The 25,807-nt window shown below is 37.5% G+C and overlaps 1 protein-coding gene across 11 annotated transcripts in view; it reads right to left on the bottom strand.

Moving 5' to 3' along the window:
* UTRN (utrophin) overlaps window positions 1–25,807 on the bottom strand; it is a 574,142-nt gene that overhangs the window by 153,059 nt on the left and 395,276 nt on the right. The window lies entirely within an intron of this gene.

Genomic DNA, 25,807 nt, shown 5'->3' on the forward strand with positions numbered 1-25,807 from the left:
AAATGAAAATAACAAATTCAAGTGTTTCCACAATTCTTACACTGAAAACAATAGCCTTTAAATCTTCAATATATTGATCTCCCCAGTTCTTAAAAACACAATGTATTATAATCTAAATTTCATGCGCCAGTTTGTTAGATGTTGGTATTTCAGATTCGTAAGAAATTTTTGAAATTTTATATAATTATTATCACCAAATCACTGAACACTACCTAATACCCAGATTCTCTTTCCCCTTTATACACAGGCAAAAATGCCCTCAAAATATGATGTTTTACATAGATATTACATAATTTTACCTATTTTTCTCTCATTTAGACAAACTTAATAGTTTGTCCTTCCAACTTAATAGTTTATTTCTAAAATTTTAAACGAATATTTTCATAAAAACGTTCATTCCCATTAAGAAATAAAAATGGCAAAATAATATTTCTGTTAAACAGAAAATTATTTTTCTAAGTTTCAGTATAAAGTAAATAACAATGATTATAAATTAGTAATAAAAACTGGTTCAGACTTTGAAAAAGCATTTTCACAATCTGTATAAAAAGCCTTAAAATTGGGGCGCCTGGGTGGCGCAGTCGGTTAAGCGTCCGACTTCAGCCAGGTCACGATCTCGCGGTCCGTGAGTTCGAGCCCCGCATCGGGCTCTGGGCTGATGGCTCAGAGCCTGGAGCCTGTTTCCGATTCTGTGTCTCCCTCTCTCTCTGCCCCTCCCCCGTTCATGCTCTGTCTCTCTCTGTCCCAAAAATAAATAAACGTTGAAAAAAAAAAAAAAAAAGCCTTAAAATTGTTGAAATTACCTATCCTAGGAAGATTTATGTATAAACACATTTACTACGCTAATTATTTTTAAAGTAAAACAGTGGAAGCTATCATAATACATTAATGGTATATAATATTAAGTTTAAAAATAAAGGATACAAAACTATATATTATGATGTTAATTTAATTTTAAAAGTAGGTGTTTAAATTAGCATATGTTTTTGTACATCATTGCACACACATACATCAAAAAACTGTAAGAAACATCAAAATAGTATAATCTCTGTACAAGAAACTTAAATGTGATTTTGGTTTTTTCTTTACACTTCTGAGTTTCCATTTTTTTTTTTACAAAAACAGGGTTTCTTTTGGTAATTAGATAAATATAATAAATTTAAAATTTAAAATACACAGTGTAAGATCACCTGGGTGGTACAGTCAGTTAAGTGTCCAACTCTTGATTTCAGCCCAGGTCATGATCTCACAGTTTGTGGGATCAAGCCCCACAACAGGCTCTGTACTGATAGCACAGAACCTGCTTGAGATTCTCTCTCCCCACGCTCCCTGCCCCTCCCCCACTCACACGTGCATGCATTCTCTCAAAATAAATAAATAAACATTAAAAAAATAAATACACAGGTCTTTATCAATTTTTAATACTCTCCACTATAAAGCTGTCAACACAATTATCTGTATTCATTTGGAATCATCTTTTCTTCCTGAATAAAATGAAAGCAAGCTAGTTGTACCTAACTCTAGTGTGACAGCCACTCCCATCCAACGAATGAGTGTGGACTTAAAAACAGAAAAACAAGAACCTGAGGGGGCCATGAAGGTGTACAGTGAGTCTCCATGGCATTAGCTGGTAATGATTATTAAGGCAACTTACTACAGAAATTAAAAAATTATTTCAGGTCATGAATCTGAATTAGTAAAATGAGAATAAATTCTTAAATTCCATAGTTTTATTACCTTTCTCATCTTCAGTTTTGCTTTATAGGCCTCACTCTTAAGTTTTCCAATTCCAAATGAATATGATGAAAAATTAAATAGAAATTCGTTGAATACTCAGAATGCTTTCACTAATTTAGAACTCACTCCTGATTAGCAATCCATCAAGAACCAACACTTAGAGGTCGGGATCTAAAAGATTGTTTTTTAAACATCTACAGATCTAGACTAACCAGAAGGACACGTGGAAAGGCCTTTTGCACCTCAGTACTCTAATAAGCATGGTAGGAAGTTATCATTTCTACATGAAGGGCAGAAATGATGTATTATAATTTCTGAGATTTGTGGTGTCTAACATGACATTAATAGGGTCAGATATGAGGAGGGGGAGAGATGAACACAGAGTTTGATGGACAGCTTCTGCAAAACGTATGGTCCAAATTTGCAAGCCTGTTGGTCTCTGGGGTTATCTTACCCTAGTGACAAAGCCAAATCAGGTTCACCTGCAAAGCGTGATCTGGGTATGCCCAGAATTGAGGCTCACTACCAAACAAAAACTCTGACATTGTTGGCTCTTGGGCATTTCACGAGCACCTCTATTCCACAGAGTGCAGAGCAGACACCAACAGGGGACCAGGGGAACGGAGCCAGATACGGATTCAAGGTGCTCAGGTTGGACAACATCATGCACGTAAAATGGCAATCTCATTATAATTTCAGTCTGGAATGCTTCAAAGAGAAATTCTCGGTGAAACAAGTAAAAGGTAAGGCAAGTTCTATTGAAAGGTTCTTTGGTGTCAACTTCTGAACCTAGTCCTTATCCTTTAGGATGTAACTGTTTTACTTTTGTGTCCTGAAATGCATTTCAAGACATCGAAAGAGATATATTAAAAGATCATGCTCTATATATGCATGATAGCCATCTTTCTCAAGAAGCCAAACGACACAGTGAGCAAGGCATCTCTTTGCTCTCTATGGCCAAAGTGAATCTGGATTCAAATTTGCTGGATCAGTTCCTAAAAACTACTGTCAGTGGACTAGACCTACACACAAATCACAAGGAAAACCACAAGGAAACTTCAAACCACTACTTCCTAAAGTAGCCTGATATATTTGCTTCCTTTCATAGCCAAGAGAAGTAGGAAGACAGAAGTGCATTAAGATCCACATACAGTTTTATTAATTCTTTTAACTTTAAATTTTTTTAACATTTATTTATTTTGGGGAGACAGAGAGAGGCAGAGCATGAGCAGGGGAGTGGGAGAGAGAGACACACACACACACAGAATCTGAAGCAGGCTCCAGGCTCTGAGCTGTTTGTTAGCACAGAGCTCGACGCGGGGCTCGAACTTACAAACTGCAAGACCATGCCATGAGCCAAAGTAGGACGCTCAACCGACTGAGCCACCCAGGCGCCCCAAGTTTTTTTTAAGTTTCACAAAAGTATTCAACAAAATCAGCAAATCTGCATACCAAGAACACAAAGCACCTTTGGCTCCTCGTATCCAACCAGGTGATGCCTTTTCCAACCCAGCCACAAAGACAAATGGAGTAAAACAGAACTCCTTCACTGGCCAATGACTGCAGGTATTTTCATCAAGTCCTGGTTAAGAGCACTACCAGTCATCATATATTCATGTTGGAATGCAACTTTCAGTATGTGAAAAACCCTTCCACACCTGAGCTTCCACAAAAATTAGGAAGAAAATCAACAACCAGAAAGCAAAGAAAATGAGCACACATTATTTTGTTTTACTGACATTTGGTGGTATATTTATCTGGCCAAATATATTAAAAGCTCCTAAAATCATAAAAATCACCTTACTATTTCTTCTGTATTCTTCGCAGTCTGTTACAGACCATTAGCCTAACTTAAAATAGACACAGCTAGGTAGACAGACAAATGTATAAATGCATGAATGAAAGCATTAAGTTCACCTTAATTGACTGGCAGATTAGCTCCTATAATACCAAGGAAACTCATATAATCAACAGTTGGAAGGGAGTGCAGTAATCATTTTGTTTAATCTCTTCATTTAAAATATTTAACACGGGAACTAAAATTATTTAGAGGCTTGTACTGCAAAGCACTGCCTATTCTTTCATCGGAAATTTAGAATTACCTGCGGTTAATGCATCATGTTCCTTCATAGATGATTGTGCAATGATGCACTGGCTTTAAAATCAAGATGCCAGCACGGGAGGCTGTTAGATCATGACCCTAATGTAGCACCAAATGCTAAAATAAATTGAAATTCCATGAAGGAGGTTTTACTCTCACTGCACAGCTGGGGGACTTGCCCTACTAATGCGTACCTCTGTCACCTACAAGCCATTCTGAACATTAAGCAGCACAAAATAGTTATTGATAATTAGTTATGGGAAGGTAATCCATGTAGAAGCACAAAGCAATGTTCTTCCAGGCATTTAACATAAGCTGGTCATGTGCACAGAGAGGCCAAAAGCAAAGTTTTCAAGCAGCTGAACTCACATTTAAAAACAAGACAGAACAGATCTTTAAGGATTCCCTCGAAACATACTTTCTAACAACGTAAGCATAATGTACAAAGTTAGGAAACCAGGGGTTAGACTAAGATGACAACATAGGAAAACATCATCAAAAGCATAAGATGCACACACACTGTCAGCACAGCCTTCCAGAAGACAACAACAAAGTTCAGAGAGATTCACCAATTCGTTTCTTGTACGCAACACCCACTACCCAGGTCAAAATTAACCTCCTAAGTAAAGGAAAGTATTTATTTAGTTGCTAATTTAATAACTGATATTTTCATACCAATTTTGCCCTTACCTGGACATTTCTCTAATTATCTAACCCACAGAGATATTATATGACAACACTTATCACTGTATGTCACATACATTTTACTTCTTTATAATGTACTATAATCCAGTAGTGGCTATAACCATGTCAGCAAAACAGTTTCTTTAGATTTTAATAAACAGAACTGCTTGAACCCTCTGATAGGAAACAGAGATTAAGAATATAGTGCCCCCAGAAAGTCTTCAACAACTGAATTGGTGTTAGAATAGATTCATCCTCTTCAGACCTTGTTGATATAATTTTGGTTTATTTTCATATGGCATATTTACCTAACCCTACATGGCCACAGCAATGTTTTCTCTGAAGGAGTCCTGACCCCTTTCCTGAAGGTGAAGGAGTGAGGTCAGCAACGATGTCCCTACCATATCCCAAGTCTCAGGCTAAATCAACAAGGTTAAGCATTAGGGGAAAAGAAATCCACTGTTCCTTTCAAAAACAAGACTGGAATTCAGAGACAGTTTGGGATTGATTAACAGGAACTCAGTGGGATTGTTGTTGCCACAGCTTTAGGATTTGAAATGAGGAATCATGACTTTTTTTTTAACAAGTCAGATATCACCAAGAAATAATATAACAACCAAAAAATATCATCAAATTTACATACATGATATGTAAATATGCTTTGAGGCTTTTGTGAAGCTTCTGGGATAGTAATTGAAATTAATTATTCAACTAATTATTATGATTAATTTCATTAAATTATTCAATGAATTATTTATAGACTACATTTGCTTTCAACAACAAATCTCATAGATTTTAATCACTCTATTAATAATTATGGAATCACATTTGACAGACAATAGAAAGTAGTATTGCCTGGTCTATAGCAGCATTTATAAAGAAATCAATGCCAGTAATGTTCTTATCCCATTATCTATGATTATAAATATGTTAGAACGGAGTAGGAAAAAAGCTGAATAACTTAGTGGAACAAGCCCACAATTAACTGCCCTTCCAAGAGAATTTGAGCAAGTCATTTGCAACGATAAAGAATCAATAAACAATATACATTGTAAATTCAAACAGAGGAAACACTGCTATGAATCAAAATACCATTCATAACCCAAAGGTGTTCCAAATCCTTGAATCTACACCAGGTTGTTACTGAAACATATTAAAGTCCTGGTGAATTAAAATACAATGGCCTTCCTCCTGGAGTACACAGTTTTGGTCGACAATATGAACATAAGGTTCTTAGGAGCAGTTGTGAAATGTTTCATGTGGCCAAATTACTGCCCCACCTTAATTCCCCAAGTCAGATGGTATAATCAAAATTGAACAGGTTTGAAAACCTAAAGATTATTGCATGTTAAATGTTTAAAACTATAATCCTGGAGCACCCAAGTCCTCACCTCCTGATCTGTCCTATGGCCCAGAAACCTCTCAATTTCTTCCCCCCATACACATTTCCCTACATTAACTTCAAACCCATCTTTTAAGTCCCAGTTTAAATATAATTTCTCCAGAAAAGACTTCTCTTTTCCCCTGGAGTAGACTAGGCCTACCTGTTACTCTCATAGCTATCTCCATTTGCTGCATCACACACTGTAGTGAACACTTTCTGTGTTTAAGGTTTGATTTTCCTCCCACTAGGCCATAAGCTCAAGGAGGGCATGTCTAACCTATTCTCCACTCCATCCATGAACTCAGCCCAGTGCCTGGTACGTACCACACACTTAATAACTATTTACTAACTGTTGAACACATGACTAGACCTTGAAAGTGGAAGTTTGCTGTGTCTTCAAGAACACATTTGTTTTACAACTAAACATTGTGGTGGCGCCTGGGTGGCTCAGTCGGTAAGTGCCCAACTGCAGCTCAGGTCATGATCTCAGAGTTCATCGGTTCGAGACTCGTGTTGGGCTCTGCGCTGACAGCTTGGAGCCTGCTTGGGGCTGCTCCTTCATCACTTGGTTAGATGACAAGGTCCTGCTTTCTGGCAGGCATATCCTGCCACAAGGTCATCCTCCCTTGGAAAGAAGTTCCAGTCTCCACCTCCTCTTAAGGACCACTATGGGGTACACATGGTTTCCATCGGCTGGGATCTCCCGATCCTTCGTGAGCTGTCACCTTGAAGGAACAACAGAGAATACCTCCTGCCTTCTGGATTCCCAGGGATGCTCCGCATTGCCTTTTCTGGTTCTAGGAGATTAGGAATGAGTACCAAGTACCAAGTGTAATCTGCCTGTCCTGCCTATGCTAGAAAATCAATCCTGGCATCACCCATTTTGGGACTAGATAACCATATTACAGAACTCAATCATGTGCCAAACACTTGTGTATGAACAGATATACAATATAAATCAAAAAACCACTGAATTTCTCTAAAATTCAAAAACATCAACCAGAATACCCCCTTTCAATTTCACAAACTGACTGCTGCCTTGAAGTTACAGGGAAGGTCTGCAGTCATTTGGAAATTTCAATTACCTGATCAGTCTACAAGTTTTTGGATTAACCATCATTGAAAGACCCACCACATCGCATCTTTGGACCCTGGGGTTCTTAAAGCCTGAAAGGGCTTCAGGAGCATAGCAAAGTTACCTTTTTCCTATGACAACCTAAACCCCAGACTGAAGCATTTCAACTACTGACATGAGAAGCGTGACATCACCACCGAGGTACATACCCTCTCAAGAAGCAGATCCCTAAAACCGAGAAGAAGACAGGACTGGGGGAATGGAGAGTAAAAGAACTATAGAAAGACTGTTATTCTTGTATCATGTGGCTTTTGCATTACAGCAGTAGGCCTTGATCATTCCCTAAAAATGGCATCATTGCTTTCCGAGCTGGGGGAAGGTAGGTAGTTGTACTTGAGAGGTGTGAGGTAGTGGTACCTTTCCAAAACACCCGTTTTCCTGGCAACGAGTCAACACAGCACAGGCTATATATGAGACAGCTTTTGTGAAAATACACAAAGGATTTTTTTAAATACTTGACTTGGAGAAAAATATACTCACGCATGGCAACTTCCTACAAACGAAATATGGCAAAGAGATTAACTCTCACGTTGGTTTTCATAAAAGCGTTTAACCCAAAAATAAACATATCCGGAGAACTTCAGATTGTGAATGGTGGCAGGATTGTTTCTTTGAATTTGCCTTTGTCTCAAAAAAAAAAAAAAAAAAAAAATCCCAAATCAAGGCTTTGATAGGAATAAGCCAGCAGACTTCTTTTACTGTCAACTCAGCTACTAAAATAAGAATAAGAACTAGGCAGATAATAAGGTTTGGGAGTTAAAAGAGGAAATATACTAATATAACCAGAACTTGTAACCTTGCCAATAAAATGGCCAGAAGGCTAAGGCAGGTTCCTAACCTCTGGAATCTGACCTAGGCTTTTTAAGACTAATGGCAGCAATTACAATACAAAAGTCCAGCCATTGCCCACAATTACTGCCTCACAGGGGGGTCTAAGTAATGAATTATTCATGCAACATATGCCCTATACCTTTTTAGGAAGAAACAGAGAAATCTATACAAACCAAGCTAACAGACCTCTTTATGGTCATAAAGTTTGTCACCTGCTGTTACCAGCTGCCATAAAAAAGATATTCCCTCCCTCCTCTGCCCCTTTTAAATGGTGAGCAAGTTGACTGGGAACCATCCTTACTCTCAGGAATTTAGGTGCTTAACAACATATTAAAGCAAGAGGTCAAAGTGCGTCCTGTGTTACAATCCTTAGTGCTACAGTCGGGGTGCAGGAGACATGGGGCAGGGGGAGCATCCAACCAGAAGAAGCTAAATTCTTCTTTCTCCACACTCTTCCCACCACACTGTTTCTATCACCAGGAGGGAAGCCATGACTGCAATTGTTCTGGAAAAGCTTCTAAATTTTTCAAATGACGTGGTTTTATGCCATTTTCCTCTGGCAATTGTAGTTTAGTAAGAAAAAGCCCATTATTCCTTTAATGACTCGATACAGTCTTGCTTATATTTGTACTCATAAGGAACCGTAGGGTATTCGGGGTGAAAGACACTGAGCACATCTTTAACAACTGATAAATAATTGACTTAAGCACATAGTGAAATTACTTCACTTCTTTCTTTTTCTTTAAAGACTGGAAGTTGAAAGAAGATAAGTGCTTGGCATCCAAAGGCTAAGGAAGGGCAGGAGCCCATAAGCAGCACGTTGAGGTTCTCTGTTTTGTTTAACTATAAATGTAAGGTAGCTTTGGCAGCCTGGGCTCAATCCTAGAGTGTGCCAAGAACTTTCCTATGGAAAAAAGAACTGAGTACAAAATTAATGATCCAAGCGTGAAAGCCCCACAGTGCATGCAAGAGCTCCCCATATAAAACAGACACTCGAAATAAAAAAAGGAAAAGTTTAAGATCGGATGGGCCCTTGTCACTGGGAGGCATCTTCTCCCAACTCTCAGAACTGAATCTTCAGAAAGCAGGCTGGGAAAGGCAGTGCTCAGCCAACTGCAAGGAGAGAAACCTGAGGGGTATGGAAAACAGAACCCATGCCTGATGAAGTCAGACTTTGGCATGAAAACCCAGTGTTGTTGCTGGTTTTCTTTTTTTCTTTCCAAAATAACTTTCAATTAAATTACCAGTCGACTTGAGTACAAAGGACCTCTTCTGATGTGGAATTCTAAAATTGACAGGCATCGTGAGAAGCTCTCCTGACCAAAGGAAAGAATTGCTAATTTGCTCTTTAGTTGGAAAACCGTGTAAAAGAGGATATGTCAAATCAAATATGCCTTAGAAATTACATTAAATAATCAAAGAGTCAACAGAATATCTGTCATCTAAATGCAGAGTTTAAGAAAAAAAAACAGACAAGGAAGAAAAAAAGCACATTCATGAAGTCCCCTTTCTGCATACCTTTTCAAATTTTGTCAGCAATTCCCGTAAACTGAAGTTCAAACCAATCATCGTCCAGTAGCCCTTGAAGCCTACATCTTTCCGGCAAACTTCCTTCAGACAACAGCTTTTAACTTCTAAAATCCGTATCTTTTCTGGCTATACTTTAAAATCCTTTGTAAAATCCTTTACAAGCCTTGCCTTTGAGCTATGGTCCATAAGCAGCAGCAGCCTGTGCCGGGACATTTTAGCCACCCCACCGTGGGTCCGTCTTTTCATGGACTTCGGAGTTCGCAAGGAATAGACCTGCCTCTATAATTTCTGGTAGCTGTGTTCCACGAGGCTGGCATGGTCTCCTTTTTCTCTGGGAAGCCCAGGATTCCCTTCTGCTCACCTCACTAATGACCTGCAGCCCACAACTGTTCTCTCCTGGGCCCCAAGCTTAGAGTTTGGTCTCAATTACACACAGCAAAAAAGAAGCTATATCCTGGAAACTTGCATGAGAGAAGGCAAAAAAAAAAAAAAAAAAAAAAAAAAAAAAGCCAAGTATTACCAACTTCCTCCATTCAGACTGGTTTCAGAAAGAAAAAGAAAAAAAAAAATCCTGGGTAAAGAGCCAGTTTTCAAAGAGCATGACTTATGTAGAGTTCAAACAGCAAGGAGTGTACTCTTGTCTGAAGAAACACCCAAAGAGGGGACAAGAGGCCACCGGCTTGCACTCTCCCAGACACCGCAGCCTGCGTTGCTATGGCAACCACCAAGCTAGTTTCAGTCCATTTCCCTAGGTCAGGCTATGCCTAAGGGATGCTGTCAGTGCAACAGAACTAAGTTGTTTGAAAAGTTGTTCTATCTGTCCGGAGAAAAGTTCCAGCAGCAGATGGAAAGGCCCCCTTCTGCAGACTTTGCGGCAGGGGAGGGCAGCGTCCGAGGGCTTCCCCGCTCCCCTCACCGATCTGACAGCAGTGTGGTAATCCACTTCTCTTTCCAGCAGTTGTTTATTATTTTAATCAGCATCCTCCCTTCCACCACCCCTCACACAGTTTGAAGAGAAGCTCACTCCCACTTCCTGGAGGCCTCCCTTCCCCAAACTGCAGTGCAGTATCTCTCAAGTTGTCTCCGTCCAGAATAGATCGTGGGATCCATATTCCACTTTGGAACCCACCCATGAAAATAAAAGGGGGCGGGCGCAGGAAACCGACACAAACCACCAAACAAAATACGTGTGATCAGTTGTATTGTTTCTAAAAAGGTTTTAACAATAAAGTGATGGGGAAAATACTTTCAGAGGAGCGTTTACCTCACTGACACTACCAAAAGTCACTCAGGCTCTTTTCATGTGGAGAATTGGCTTATGTCTGAAATAAAACTGAAGTGAAACTACCCAAAATGGGAGTAAATAACCAGTTACTTTCAATGTTGAATTTTGAGGATAAATTATTAGTGGCACTCACAGAAACACTTCTGCAAAGTTTTCAGTGTAATTGCTTTAAAGGAAAAGTTCCAAATGATATAGTCTCTGCACAGATATTATGGACATCATTCCAAGGCAAAAATGTGGTTTTGCTTTTGCATTACATACCTATGTAGTATACCAATAAAAGTCTGACAGATATGTCCAGATGAAGCATATTTCTCTGGCTATGCACAGAATTTCATCATAAATATATAATGCTTTTAAAGATGACACAATCACACATGGAATGATGTTAATCTTAATATAACTAAGTTTACGTTTTGCATCAGGGCACAGAGCAAAGAAAAAAAAACCCTGAAATTGGAATATGTTATCTCCTAAAAGCCTATTTGAGTTACTTAAACATCAAAATTGTTAGCAGTCAATCATATGGAGAAAGTGATTCCATTAACAACAGAAAAAAACATCTATCAGGGAACAATATACAATATGGTTATTCTTTTTTGGATTTGCAAACCACTTTTATTTCCATTTCGTTCCCAGCTTATTTTCATATCAGTATTTCAATAGCATATGTTTTACATATGCGGATCTATACAAAATTTAACAAGCTTTTAAAATATTTTCATCATTTATTCATAAAACCAACATGTCTCCAGGGGAAAAATGGCTTTATGAGATTTCTAGCAGAATGCATTTCACCTCAAGGTGCCCAATTCAGATTTATACACACACACTATTAATTTCAGAAACAAGTGTGGTAAACTAATGATTATTCAGAAGTTTATAAGTAAAATTAATCTGAGCATTTTGTATCCAAAAAAAAAAAAAAAAAAAAGAAAAGAAAAGAAAAGCATTGACATCAGCATGAAGACTAATCATCAAAATGGAGCAGAAAAACTTATACAGAAACTGACCAGGCTGACCCTGATCTGTGAGGGCTCTGAGGCCACATGCTGAGATCTTTCAGCAGCAACAAATAAACTTTTTACATAAATACAAGACAAAAGGAACCACCAGCACCACCACCACCACAAAAAATAAATAAATAAAGGAGTGAGCAAAAAAGAACAATCTTTCTCAGCTGGGCAAACTTCCAACTACCACCCAGGGTGCTGGATGCTTGTGATGAGAGACACGTGCAAACATGCAAACCCCCATGCACGTATCAGAAGAATGAATTAAATAAAAACTCTGCGGAACAACAGAAAATACCATAGTCTTTCTCTCCAGTAGAGTCTTACATTTAATGGGTTCTTACACCAGAGCAAGAATGATATGTTATTATTAGAACTCCAAATATCCTCTAGCCTTAGACAAGGCTAATCTTTATGAGGGAAAAGAAACATCATCCTGCATATTAGGGAGTTTTCCCCAAAGCATAACAGGTACCTATGTGCTAGAAGAGATGGAGCCAGGATAAAGAAAGAGGGGAAGAGGAGGTTCCCACCTGGAACTCTAAGGTGGAATTTCCATCAGTCAAGAGTCTCTGTACCAAAGACTAGCTTCCCTGATGGTCCCTACAAATGCCTGACACCCAGTCTCAGAACTAACATCCTCTGCTCACTTAAATAAGGCTCCTAAATTATAATTATAAAATCTCAAAAACTAAGCTATTGATGAACTTAGCTATGATAACACCCTCTTTAGGAGGAAAAGGGGAAAAATACTCAGTGGGTCCATATGGAACCACTCAAAAGAAAAAAATTGTTAGTTCTTACCGAATTTTAATAATAGGGTAACTATAGTCTCATGTAAACACTGAAAGGCAACTAAAATATTTTTATTGCCATGTAATTGACATTAAAAATGTAAAGTTTTAAAGACAAATTGATCATTTATGTAAAAATCCAAAAATATTCTATAAAATTCAAATAGCTAAAATGTAATATATTATTCAAAAGTACTATTCTCTTTGATAACCGAGTGACACATCAGAAGTGAGACTTGTAAAATATAAAAGTTAATTGCTTTTATAACTGTAAACACACTTTACTATGTATTTGTTTGATATCTATAAATAAAAATACTTTCTCAGTTTAAACTCTGTATACAAAATATCATCTTGGTAATACACCTTACATCTCCACGGCCATTTCTATTTTTACCAAGCACCTCTTTGATACATTGTGTCTTATAATCCTTCAATCATTAAAACAAAAAAACAGAGGCCTCCAATGAAAGCAGTACATCACCAGAGAGACTTAATAAATTGGATAATGAAATTTGAAGTAGTCGACATCTTGCCAGTCTAAACGAGTGTGCAAATAAATTGTGCACTAATCCTCAAGAGGTGGGAGGAACATAATACTGCCAATGCCTGTAACAACCAACACTGAATATGCTAAGATTCTCCCACTGAATAAGCCACGTCTCAAACATGGACAGGCAGTTCCACGAGGAAGCAAAGGTTACAGAACCAGAGAGAAGCACAGGAAAACTCAATAATGGAATCAATAAAATCTAAATCTAAATTACTTAATAAAAACCACATTCCATTGCCAAAGTGAAAAGAGCTACATGTATATATGATTTTGGCCAAAACGTTCAAAGGCTAGGATAATTAAGAAACTTTTTATGTTTAGAAACTGTATTTCATGTAATTTATTAAAAGATGACTGACTTATTTAGCAATTTCAAGGCAATAAGACATTCTTTAGGCTTCGGTCAAAGATAAGCAAAAAGAGCAGTCTAAATGCTTTGCTGAAAAGCAACTTATATCTTACCCATATAGGAGATCTTAAAGTACCCTTCCTGCTAAACATAGAGTTCAGATTTTTAAAAACTGTAAACTTCTATAAAGCATATTTTCTATGCAAAACCTAACATGTTTCTTTTTACATTGGTCAATATAGAGAACAAAAAGAAAAGGAAAGAAAAGAAAAAAAAAACCGCTTCTTGGGAACCTCCAAAGTGAAGCATATGGAGGTCAGTAGGTGATTACAAATAAATCAGTACATCATGGCTTCATTCAAAACGAAGAGCTTCGGGCATGGATAGAAAAACGTACTTATTATAAGCCCCTTCGGACTTGGAGAAAGATCCAGATTATACCACCTTTGAAAAGAATATACACAATTCTCCTTTTCCCAACCCTTCTAACTCAGGGCTTAAAATTCAAAAATAAGATAGCTTCAAGACCCTAATCATGATCTGAGATTTCAAGTCATTCATTGTCTGCTGCTGCTGTCGCTCTATTAAGAGGAGTCCTCAATGCGTTACAGCTCTCTAGTTAACATCAGCCAACAACCAACTCTGTCAGCTGGGAGCCATTTAAAGTAATATACAGCCCCAAAGGGCAGAAGGTTCAATCTAAAATGGAGGCCTGAGCCCCCCTGATGAAAGGCGGAACTTTCCTTTTATCCCAGAAAGTTCAGGCAATATGCTTTGTACACAAAGAATTGTTTTTAACCTTCATCTCTTCAGTAATGTCATCTATTCTGATAATTATACAGGGGGCAGTCGGGAAATAAAAATTATACTTCATAAGAAAAAGATCCAGTACTTTTCCCCCCATAACCTACAGCCAGAAGAGTCTACAAGACGTTTTAAAAGGCACAAAGAGCTTTTTCTGTTTAAGAGGAGTGGATGGGTAGGATAGGGGTTGAGGAAGAGAAATGGCAGCTGATCTGCTTCCGAATTAGCCAACCAGGTGCAGGGGTCAGCCTGTAGCAACCTTCTAAATATTTAATGATTCAGAGAGCACTTTATTAGGTGACTAAAAATAATGCCAAGACAAGTTAATGTTTCAAAACCATATCCTTCCTAAAATACACGCAGCATCAGACAAGAGTGAAACCATCCCAGGCAAACACGCCTCCTAATTCCAGATGTCAATTGACAGCCTGTGGGACATGAAGCTAAATCACAAAGGGCTTTGGAGAAAGTTCTTATAGGTTTTCTAAAGGCTTTTCTAATTTTCTTCAGCTATCCGGATTTAGAAAATTAAAGCCAAAAATAAAATACAGATTTTAATAATAACAATGAACATGTTAAGATAAATCAAAACTGCAGGTACTGTTTGTACTCACAAGTAAAAAACTGATAGTTTTCTCAGGAGGGCATTGTTCCTATAATATGGATATGTACTGAAGGAACCCAGAGGAAGTTCAAACTGCCCTAGCGAGACCAGCTATGCTTCTGTGTATAACACTAAGCATCAGAGAAGCCTGCAGGCCAGTCCATTCAGAGCATAGTTCTGCTTCAACTCTGGCCCATGCTCCTGCCATCTTCCTGTGTAGCATCCATTTTGGAATTCTCCGCAAAATGACACTGCGAACTTTGACTCACTCATCATGATTCACGTTCAGTAGTCTCACCAATAACCAGTCAACAGCCACTCCTATACTTACAAGTATGGCTCTTCCAAAAGACAGAGACAACCATCCTCTTTGTTGTCCCGAATATCTTTAGTTATATTTACTTTTGATACCTTTATCTCTCTTCCTTCATATGTTTACTCTGAACAATGAGTTTCTACACTGTCTTTTTTATTCCCCCACAAGTTTTCAATAAAGCACTGTGTAGACGGCGAGCCCAGAGACAGGGAGCCCAGACAATGTATTATGCAGCTCATAATGAAATCAATAGGCAGATCACAGAATGAAGAATTCCTATGTTTGATAGAATTAAGCTTAAGCCATTACATTTCCTGGAGATTATTGGAAGCAGCAGAAGTGACTTTTAAAAATCTGCCAAATGGGGGGTGGGGGATAAGTTAGCAATATTCACCAAACATTAAAATGTATATAACTTCTGAATCAGAAATTCTGCCCTTAGGAATCTAATTTGTAAACAGGCATACAGACATATGTACAGGGATGCTCAGTAAGTCCTGAGATAGCAAAAAGCTGAAAACAATCTAAATGTCCATCAATAGACAACTGTGTAAATAAATTTTGGCAGATTTCTCACAATGTAATGCTGTGCCACAGTGGAAAAGAGGGAGATGGTTCTATGTGCTGATAATAAATAATCTCTATTGTATATGTATGTATACAGGCTATGTATGTATATGCCAAAAGGGGGGGATTGACATGGTTATGCAAAGGTACAATATATGAAATACAGATATTTCTGGACAGACATATATTAAGATACCAATGACAGTTACCTCTGAGAGAGAGGCTGGAGATCTAAGTGCCTTTTACAGTGTGTGAAAATTTTACCAGAAGCACATGATACTTTTTCCACCCAAGATTAAATCAATAAATAGATGGGAAATTCCCAACTAAAACACATTTGTCTTTCTGGGTGGATATGTATTATTTTTCATGGTGGCATAATTAGATTTGAAGGTAAATGCCACCACAGACCATCATTTTTGCCTTTGAAAGTTTCAGAAGTTTTGAGGGACCAGATGGTCTGACATTCTAGCAAATCGGCCCTCAACAGAAATAAGCCTTCAACAGCAGTGGGCTGGTCAATGGTAAACTATTCTAAAGGAGAGACAAAGCCTTTTTGTTCTCGTAAGTTACTCAATAACTTGTAACTCCAGCTCACTTAAATAATAACTATGTTTCTAAATAGGAGGTATGTAATTCAAACGGTTCTCTTTCCAAGGAAACCAGTATCTATCTCTATTATCTAATACCTGCTCTTTTATGGTATATAGTTTTTTGGAATGTTTATAAAGTCAGTTGATATGTACCCACAAAAGAATATCTAGCCTGTTTTGTTCAAGGCAACTGAAGCATCATTTCATCTTTCAAGTTGAGCTAGGGAATCCAACGGAGGGGACTGGCGGAGTGAGAGCCAGGTTTACCACTGGCTAAGGAAACGGTGCAGTACAATTAGCAATTTTGTTCATGGAGCTCAGTGACAGTAGCTAGAGAGAAAATACTATGAACCCAGCCCGGCTTCTCATGTCTGGAGAAGGTATGTTTGATGTGTTATGAAGGTTACTCTCACAAAATACTGAAGGAAATGTACCACTCCAGGTGAAAGACACGGTCAGCCATCACACACTGAGGTCTGGCACAATCTTGTTTAGGACTAGATCAGGGCGGGGGGGGGGGGGGGGGCGGTATATTCTCCAGCTCTATTTTAAATTTGCCAAACCAAGGAATTTAAAGCAATTTAAATACAGAATTTGATCTGGCTGGTGTTTTATCTTTAAACTAAAAATACAGGATGATTATAATGTAACAGAGCCTTTAAAAGAACAACACAAAATCTATTTATGCTTTTAGGATGAGTACTGACATCAAAATTGTAACCTTGGGAAGCTAAACAAATACCCAAGTGATGTTGCTATTGCGCAAATATTTTAAAATATTACTTCAGATACGCTTTTATAATTAATGAGATCCATACAATAAAATCAACATCATTTTTCAATTAGACTTCTTCTTTTACCAAACTTATAACACCCATCTTGATCATCAGACTTACTGATCACTAGAAAGACTGTTGGTAATGTGCAAAAACCAAGTATACATTCACAAGTTTCAAGTCTACCATTAATTAGTAGATTCAAAACATGATGTTATTAAGGATGTTACGAAGACGACATAACGCTGTTAAATATCTTGTTGCTACAGGATATTTTTAGGGATTTCAATATTCTTGGACTCATCATACCCCCTCTCTGTGCCTACTCCCAGAGACATTGGTTGCTCCTTTTTAGCTGTGGCATAATTTTTTAATTTTAGAGAGAGCGAGTGCATGAGTGGGGGGGTGGGGAGAGAGAGAGAGAGGGAATGATAATATGAAACTACATTGTAGCCTAAGGAGATTTGCACTTTTTGGTCTTTCTCTTTGCAATGACCTGAGCCTCCAACCTTCTCTCTTGTGTCCAGCCCTCAGGCACACACGTTCATACTTCATCTCCCTGGACATTGAAAGAGAGAGAGAGAGGGAGAGAATCTCAAGCTGGCACCATGTTCAGTGCACAGCAGGATGTGGGGCTCAATCCCATGACCCTAGCATCATGACCTGAGCCGAAATCAAGAGTTAGATGCTCAAAGGACTCAGCAACCCAGGTGGCCCTGGATGTTGCATATTTTTTTATATGCCTCTTAACTACCTTTCAGTCAACACTATATACTCTTACAGAAATGATTATGGCTAAAATGACAAGAACTTATATCATTAGAGCATAATTTTCTCATTAGAAATTATGAATTAGATCATACTATTATTATAATAGTCTGAAAAGCAATATGGAACCATTTTAATAATATGAAAAAGTAATAATGTCGCATATGAACTAGATTACTTATTTGTATTATTACATCCCAGCCCTAATATATCTTTCATGGCATGTATAAGAAACAATAACACTCTTAGAGTCAAGGCACCTGGGTTGTGATTTGATCTATAACTATCTAGCTGCTTGATCCAGAAAAAGACATTTGAACCCTTGTCTGGACTTTGATTTTTCTCTGTAAAATGATCCTCTGACACCTCAGCAAACACTCAAATACTCTTATCAACAAAGATATTCACTAGTACTATACAGTTGGCTGGTCATTAGTTTCAACAAAAATTCATTCATAGCTGGATCATTTTAATTATAGCACAATTGAGACTAATATAATTCTATGCATTACCAGGAATATTTTCACATATCCCCCCCCAAATTAATAAAAATTCTGAAAAATATATTACAATGGATTATTTTGAGAAGCATATGTATGCCCTCTTAGTATTCCTGTATATTATGTCACCAAAATGTTCATAACTTAAGTGTTAGGGCACCTGAGTAGTTCAGTCAGTTGAGCATCTGACTCTTGATTTTGGCTTGGGTCATGATCCCAGGGTTGTGGGATCAAGCCCCATGTCAGGCTCCATGCTCAGTGTGGAGTCTGCTTGGGATCCTCTCTCTTACTCCTCTCTCTCTCTCTCTCTCTCTCACCCTCTGTCCCTCTCCCCCACTCACACTCTCTCTAAAGTAAAAAAAAAAAATTCATAACTTAAGTGTTAACATTGGCTATTATTAGCAACAAAAGCATAAAAACATATATATATATATAAATTATAAAATAGTTCAACAATGATCACTAATTATTAAAAAAGCACTAGTAAGTAATAAAACATCCATCACATTAGTGAAGTGGTTCCTGAAATAGCAATACTTCTTCCATTTTGCTCACTGACGTATCCCCAGATGTAGCCCTATGTCCCTGACACATAGTAGACAATCAAAGAGTAGTTGTTGGATTCCTGAATCAATACCATATGATCTCTACATAAACTCGTAAAATGTTGAAACTTCACACAATATGGAATCACCAATACACTTCAGTGATAACTGTTTAAGTATCAAAATGTCTTAATATTGTTTGATACCCTCTTCCTACAGTTCTCTCACTCACCTCCCAACAGAAGTGATCGAGCCACCCCTCCTGATGCTCCCTCTCCTCAATTCTCTCCTGTTTCCAATTAGCATGACAAACCAAACTAAATTCTCTTTAAAACCTACTGTAATCACAAGGTCACTTATTTTGTCTCACTCTCCACTGCTTCAGCTATAAACTAGTACAACAACAGCTGATTTCAAATGTAAATTAGCTATGACTTTTTAGAACATTTATACAATACCTGTCAAACTGTGTTTGGTCCACTGAAAGCATGCAATAATAATAAATAAAAAGTTCACTCCCTGCTTACAGCCTTAAAATCCCAAAGTTCTTGATAACTACCATATCAGCCTACTACCTTTCTTTTCTTTTTTTTTTTTTAACATTTATTTTTGAGAGAGAGAGAGAGGGAGAGACAGAGTGCAAGCGGGGTAGGGTCAGAGAGACATAGAGAGAGGGAGGCACAGAATCCGAAGCAGGCTCCAGGCTCCGAGCTGTCAGCACAGGGCCCCATGTGGGGCTTGAACTCACGAACTGTGAGATCATGACCTGAGCCAAAGTCAGACGCCCAACTGACTGAGCCACCCAGGTGCCCCCCTACTACCTTTCTTTAATGTTCCCCACATCCCAAGCCAAAACTATCTGAAGTGTAATATAGTGCTGTCTAATAGAACTTTCTGTGATGAGGGAAATGTTCTCTATCTTTGATGCCCAATAAAGTAGCATGGCTATTGAATACTTGAAATGTGGCTAATGCGACTGAGGAACTAATTTTTGATTTTGTTTCATTTTAACTAATTTTCATTTAAATGTAGACAGTCACATATGACTAGTGGCCTTGCTATACAATCCACGCATGGTTTCTTCACAATATTCTCAAGAATATGCTTTTCTAACTTTCTCCAATATACACTCTACTTTTTCTCCACTAATAGGATTCTCTTCTCTTAAACAATAGCCTCCCTTTTTCTACTCATTGAAATTTTATCCAACCATCGAGGTCTAATTCAATTTCCACCTTCTACTCAAAGACTTGCACCATAGCTTTAATTGAACAATTTCCTATCCAATATTGTTCATCTTTATCATGCTGTACTGTTATCCTGTACTTTTCTTACATATTGCCTTGCTTTGCTTCCAGGTTGTTTTGTCAATTTGTTTTATCTTCCCTCTAACCCCAATAAGGTATAAGTTCTTTGCTAGAAAGAGAAAACAAGTTAAATTTATTTATCCCTCAAATAACGTATAGAATGCTAAACATACAATCATTGTTCAACAGTTTGTAATTAACAGGAATAAAACAATTAGAATGAATTTAAATTTTTACATTCTTATTGTGATTTTACAACTGAAGAGAAAGCCATGATCTTGGCAGACACATAGATTTACAAAGTTACCAAAGTAGTTAATCTAATTCAATTTTCAAGTAAAAAATTCTAGGGGTTATTTTAATCTTTCCATTTTCTGAAAGGATCCCAAGTTACTCTAAAGATTTTGCACTTTTCATACTCATAAATTTCTCCACAGAGAGGTTTCAGTCCTTCTTTTGTAAACCACTCAAGCTTAACTTCTTGACAAAAAGTTAATGTGACTGTATTTTTTAAAAGTCATACTTTAAATTTTAAAAGAGAGTGCTGCCCTCTTGTGAAATGAGGTAGAAGGTTTATCTTTTCATGGACAGTTGAGTAAATTTTGCAAAGGTATTAAAGGTTAAATTTTAACATCGAAACAAAAGAGTGTATCTCAAAGTTGTATCGATTTCCCGAGGTCTCTCCCTTCTCGTCTTGGTTAATTTTCCACCCAAATGAGGGATGGAACATCAGGTTGAACTGCTCGCAAGTGTACTATAACTAAAAAATAATGAATGACTGGAATATCTTCACTGTAACAGGAATGAAAGAGTGCAGTTTGTAAATATTGTGTTACTGAGGAGGCAGTGGAAGAGCCAGTGACAGAGAAGATGAGTCAATGACAACATGGAAGGTTCTGAGTCAACTCGTTAACCCTGGGCAAGAGTTTAATCTGTCTTCAATTTACTTATTTACATATAAAGTATTTTAATAATACCGCAAACTATATAGATCTGTGTTGAGATTAAGTGAAATAGTAGAGGTAAAATAATTAGCATAGTCCTTGTCATATGATAAATGCTTATTAAAGACTGTTGAACCGACAGTAATAATATTACCAAAAAATTACATTCATAACAGGCATTTAAACAATAAAGCCTCTCAGAGAGTCTAACAATTGCAATATATGCCATCTTTTATTTGGGCAGTTATGATATGGCTCAAGTACTAGGTGCCATAAAAAGACATAAAAGTATTACTCCAAAGGAGCTCACGCTCTGAGCTATCCATGAAATACCTGGAAAACCATTCCCTAATTTCATGAAGAACAAGTAGGAGTAGATTCACAAATTCACAGAAATGATGGTTCTAAAACCTACGGGCTTTAAGGATCCAGTTAAACACGTCAGTCTACTTGAACGACACATAATAGATCATCTCAATTCTAAAGTACCAAGAACTAGAAGAGGAGAAAGAAAAATTGCTGTCAATTCCATAGGGTTTCCTTTTTTTCTATAGAATGAGCTTCTTAGAATGAGATTTTGCTTCCTCTCCTATCCTCTCCTCTGGGCCTGGGATAGAAAGATTGTAAGAGGTTAGCTGGACAGAGTATAGTAAGAGTAGACTAAACCATCTTGACTCTTTCTCCAACATTAGCAAACATGAATAACTCACAAACCAGTTTCCATTTACCCACCACATTGGGACACACATGAAAATAGTTACCATTTACATAGCAATATTAGGAACAGGTGTGCCCATAAAAGAACACGTTTAAAATTTAGAGCATTCTTTGATTTGATGGTCAGCACTCTAAGGGAGCTGTATATTTAAAGTAATCTTCAGGAAATTCTTTTGTAATGTAGATCTTTTGTCAAATTAAAAGCCATCCCCTGATATATCTGTGTTAGCAGTTTGAATTTTTATGCATGAGAGGTTTTCTTAACTTGGGAAAACATTCCATTTCTTGATTGGTATTAGGACAGAGAATAAAGGAGTGTCTGGATAATGAGGTGAAAAAGTGCCTTAAGGAAGAGTATGGGTCTAATATTTACTAATATAATACATTTTTGGTACAGCTTCCTTAAAAAAATCCCTTTTTAAAACAGCCTATAAAAAATAAAAAAATGACAATTATTCTGTTCTATTATTCTAATTAGTTGCGTCTCTGTTCAAATAGCATTCAGCCACAGAGGAACCTTGTAACATTTTGGTGAGCTAATTGAGAAAATCTCCAATTAAATGTTAAGGAAAGAACATTAACATGCACATGATTTATAACATTTTAAATTAAATAATGCTTTGATTGTTTATAAGGCTGGACTTTCAGCAAAGGAAATGGTGATTCATCATATACCTAAGGGATAATGCTTCGAAGAAGCAAATAAAGGTTAAAAAGGCAGGGAAATATATGCATCAATAACTTTTCAAACCGAATAGAATTACATGACATTGTAACCAACTAATTTTCTTAATCTCGTAGAAAGGGGAGAAGTGTGACAAAGTGAACTATCAAGTAGGTCCAGGAAAATAGAAGTCAACCTAAGTCTTGTTCCCATTTACTTAATCAGGTAAAACAGAATCTGTTCAGTGACCCATATCAGAGATCAACAAGAAAAGGTTTTCAAGTTCAAAGAATAAGAGAAATGTGGCCCCGCAGTGTGTGCTAAATAATAAGTTTTCAATAAAGGTGTGCTGATTCAATGTGATGGGCCACTGAACACCATTTTGACATAAATTTTTTTAAAGAGGTGCTTCCTCCCGGCACCCCTCACTAGCAGTAAGTGCTACTCTGCTATCTCCCACTTTCTGCCAGTCAGAACCATGCTCTGAGTACCTCTAAACACTCACATCGCCAACACAGCTTTCAACCTTTTTTTCCCCCCCTGATACTGTTAAGCCGCCACAACCCCTCTGTTCTGCACAGATTTCTTGATCTCCAACATTAAGGCTGCTTTCTCTGGATCATTTTATCTTTTTCAGATGCTTCTATCTTTCCTGTAACCTTAAGATTCTATCTCCCATTATAAATCAAAGAGCTAAGGCCATATTAACTTGTTGACTTGAACCAAACTACCTTGTTCATATTGCAAAGCACCATTCTATTACAGGGATCAGATTTCCATCATTTATCTCAATTCTTGGGTTTTCTCTGTTCTTTTCAAATTGAACTAGCAGCAGCACCCAAAGACAAATACAAAAGTTGTCTCTGGAGTCATTAAACTTAAATACATGTTCACAACAAAATATAACTAAACAGTATCTAAGTTCTAGGACTATTTTTAAAAGGGTAAACTACAATTCTATTACACTAAAAAATACAAAAGTATGCATAGTAATTAGGATAGGCAAAAATAATTCTTTGAACTATAGTATTCTCAAGAAAAAAAATTACATGAGAAGAATTCAACTTAATAACTGGCACGGACATATTTCCAGGCCTTTAGAGAATTCTATGCCAACTAGATTCAAATTCATTAGCACCATATACTGAAATAAAGATCAAGTTAGTTTCTCTGATAAACTAAGAATTATGAAATGATAGTTATAATTACTTTTTTAAATAAGACACTACGGAAAAGATAAAACTAAAAAAACTGGTGGGGAAAAAAAATAGAAATTAGGCCTCTAAAATTATAAATGTATGACGAATGTGTAACCAAACACATACTTAAACATATACCTAGCTATCATAATTTTCTATTCATTTCTAAAGCCTCTCGGATTATTATTAGAATATTAACAATTTGTAAAACTAAATAATATCCCATGTTATAAAATATTTTCTGAAATTCTCACTGAGATGAGCGATCATTAATTTTGAATACTCTGGTATTTTATACCTAAAGCCTAATTCAGTTTAGAGCCTGATTATACCTCTATGAAACTCTGTATTTTGGATCTTTGGATCCAAAATGACCTATAAATACCAGCCATTTCAACCAGTCAAAGTTTTTCAATACTAATTTTAGAGCTCATTTAAAATGGCATAAAAGGATGATAAAGGTAATTTGTATATATTGGGACTCACCAAATGGAGGCCACCCCAGTGGCCCAGCCCATATCACAAAACCTAAGCCAACGTCAGCCTGCACTTAATGGGAAACGCCCTACTGTCAAGGACACCGAGCGCACAGCCTTCACAATCCTCCAACTCAGCTCCAGCTGGCTTGCCTTACCCTAGAAAATAGGACCTTCCAGGGGCGCCTGGGTGGCGCAGTCGGTTAAGCGTCCGACTTCAGCCAGGTCACGATCTCGCGGTCCGGGAGTTCGATCCCCGCGTCGGGCTCTGGGCTGATGGCTCAGAGCCTGGAGCCTGTTTCTGATTCTGTGTCTCCCTCTCTCTCTGCCCCTCCCCCGTTCATGCTCTGTCTCTCTCTGTCCCAAAAATAAATAAACGTTGAAAAAAAAAATTAAAAAAAAAAAAAAAAAAGAAAATAGGACCTTCCAACCCTATAAGGAAATCTCCCCACCTCCCAGCCCATCACCCTATTTCTACCTTGCCTCTTCTAATGCTCCAGAAAACCCACTCTTTCCCTAAATCCCTCCAGAACAGTGCACTCACTGTTTGTGAGGCACTGCATTGCCCCAGTCCATGGACTGTATTCCCTTGAACAAAGGACATCAAATTCTTTACTAAATTGTTTGTTTTTGTCATTTAACAAGGATGAAGATTAGGAAAACTTAATAACCATGGAGTTTTGCATATAGTTCTGTAGGGTTTTGCTTTTCCTACCCATGTGTCAATTTGCTTGAGCAACTGTGCAACCATGCCTTTATATATATCTCTCCTTTGCAAATGTAAAAGTAAATTAAAGAGATATGTGACACGGTATTATGAAGAAAAATTCCCCACTGATCTTGCCCTTTTTAGGAAGATGATGAAAATAATTAAATAAACAATAAATATGGCAAGCCATAGATACCATGGACTCAACTACACATGTAAAACATAATTTTAGCAAGTGTGGAGTGCATGTATATAGAAGTATACAATAGGATTTTTGAGCCACAACACAGAACCACTTTAGCCAAATTAACACAAATTTTTAACAAAACCCAATTGTTTACAAAATAAACAAAACTTTGCATATTTACATAAAAACTATCCAATCCAACCTACTCCCTCACTAGACAAAGTTAAACTCATTTCCTTCCTATTTTACGAACATGCAATATTCTGAAGCTTAACCTAGACTTTGGGTATTTGTAGTTCCCTTGAAATACATTATTTTCTTGTCCCCTCTGATAAAACAAAAATTTAAACTTCCACCTTTTTTTTAATGTTTATTTATTTGGGGAGGGGGGCGTGCACACAGCCAGGGAGGGGCAAAGAGAGGGGGACAGAAGATCTGAAGCAGGCTGCATTAAAGGCAGTGAGCCTGATGTGGGGCTCACACTCCAGAACCATGAGATGTGACCTGAGCTGAAGTCAGACATTCAACTGACTGAGCCACCCAGGTGCTCCTTAAACTTCCTTTAAATCTTCAACTCTTGTTCTTCATTGAGATCTGCTCTAACTCTAAACTGGTGATCACTCATGTACTTTATGTTCTAGACCCCGTCAATCTCTGATGGAGACAAAAGCCCTTGATGACACAGTACCTTTAACTTTGCCTCATACTTCTCTCTCAAGCATCAATAAATTTTCA

This window comes from Lynx rufus, unplaced genomic scaffold (genome assembly GCF_022079265.1).
Source record: "Lynx rufus isolate CCGP_SWC_20201006 ecotype Redwood Valley unplaced genomic scaffold, mLynRuf1.p SCAF_6, whole genome shotgun sequence".
NCBI classification, from domain to species: domain Eukaryota; kingdom Metazoa; phylum Chordata; class Mammalia; order Carnivora; family Felidae; genus Lynx; species Lynx rufus.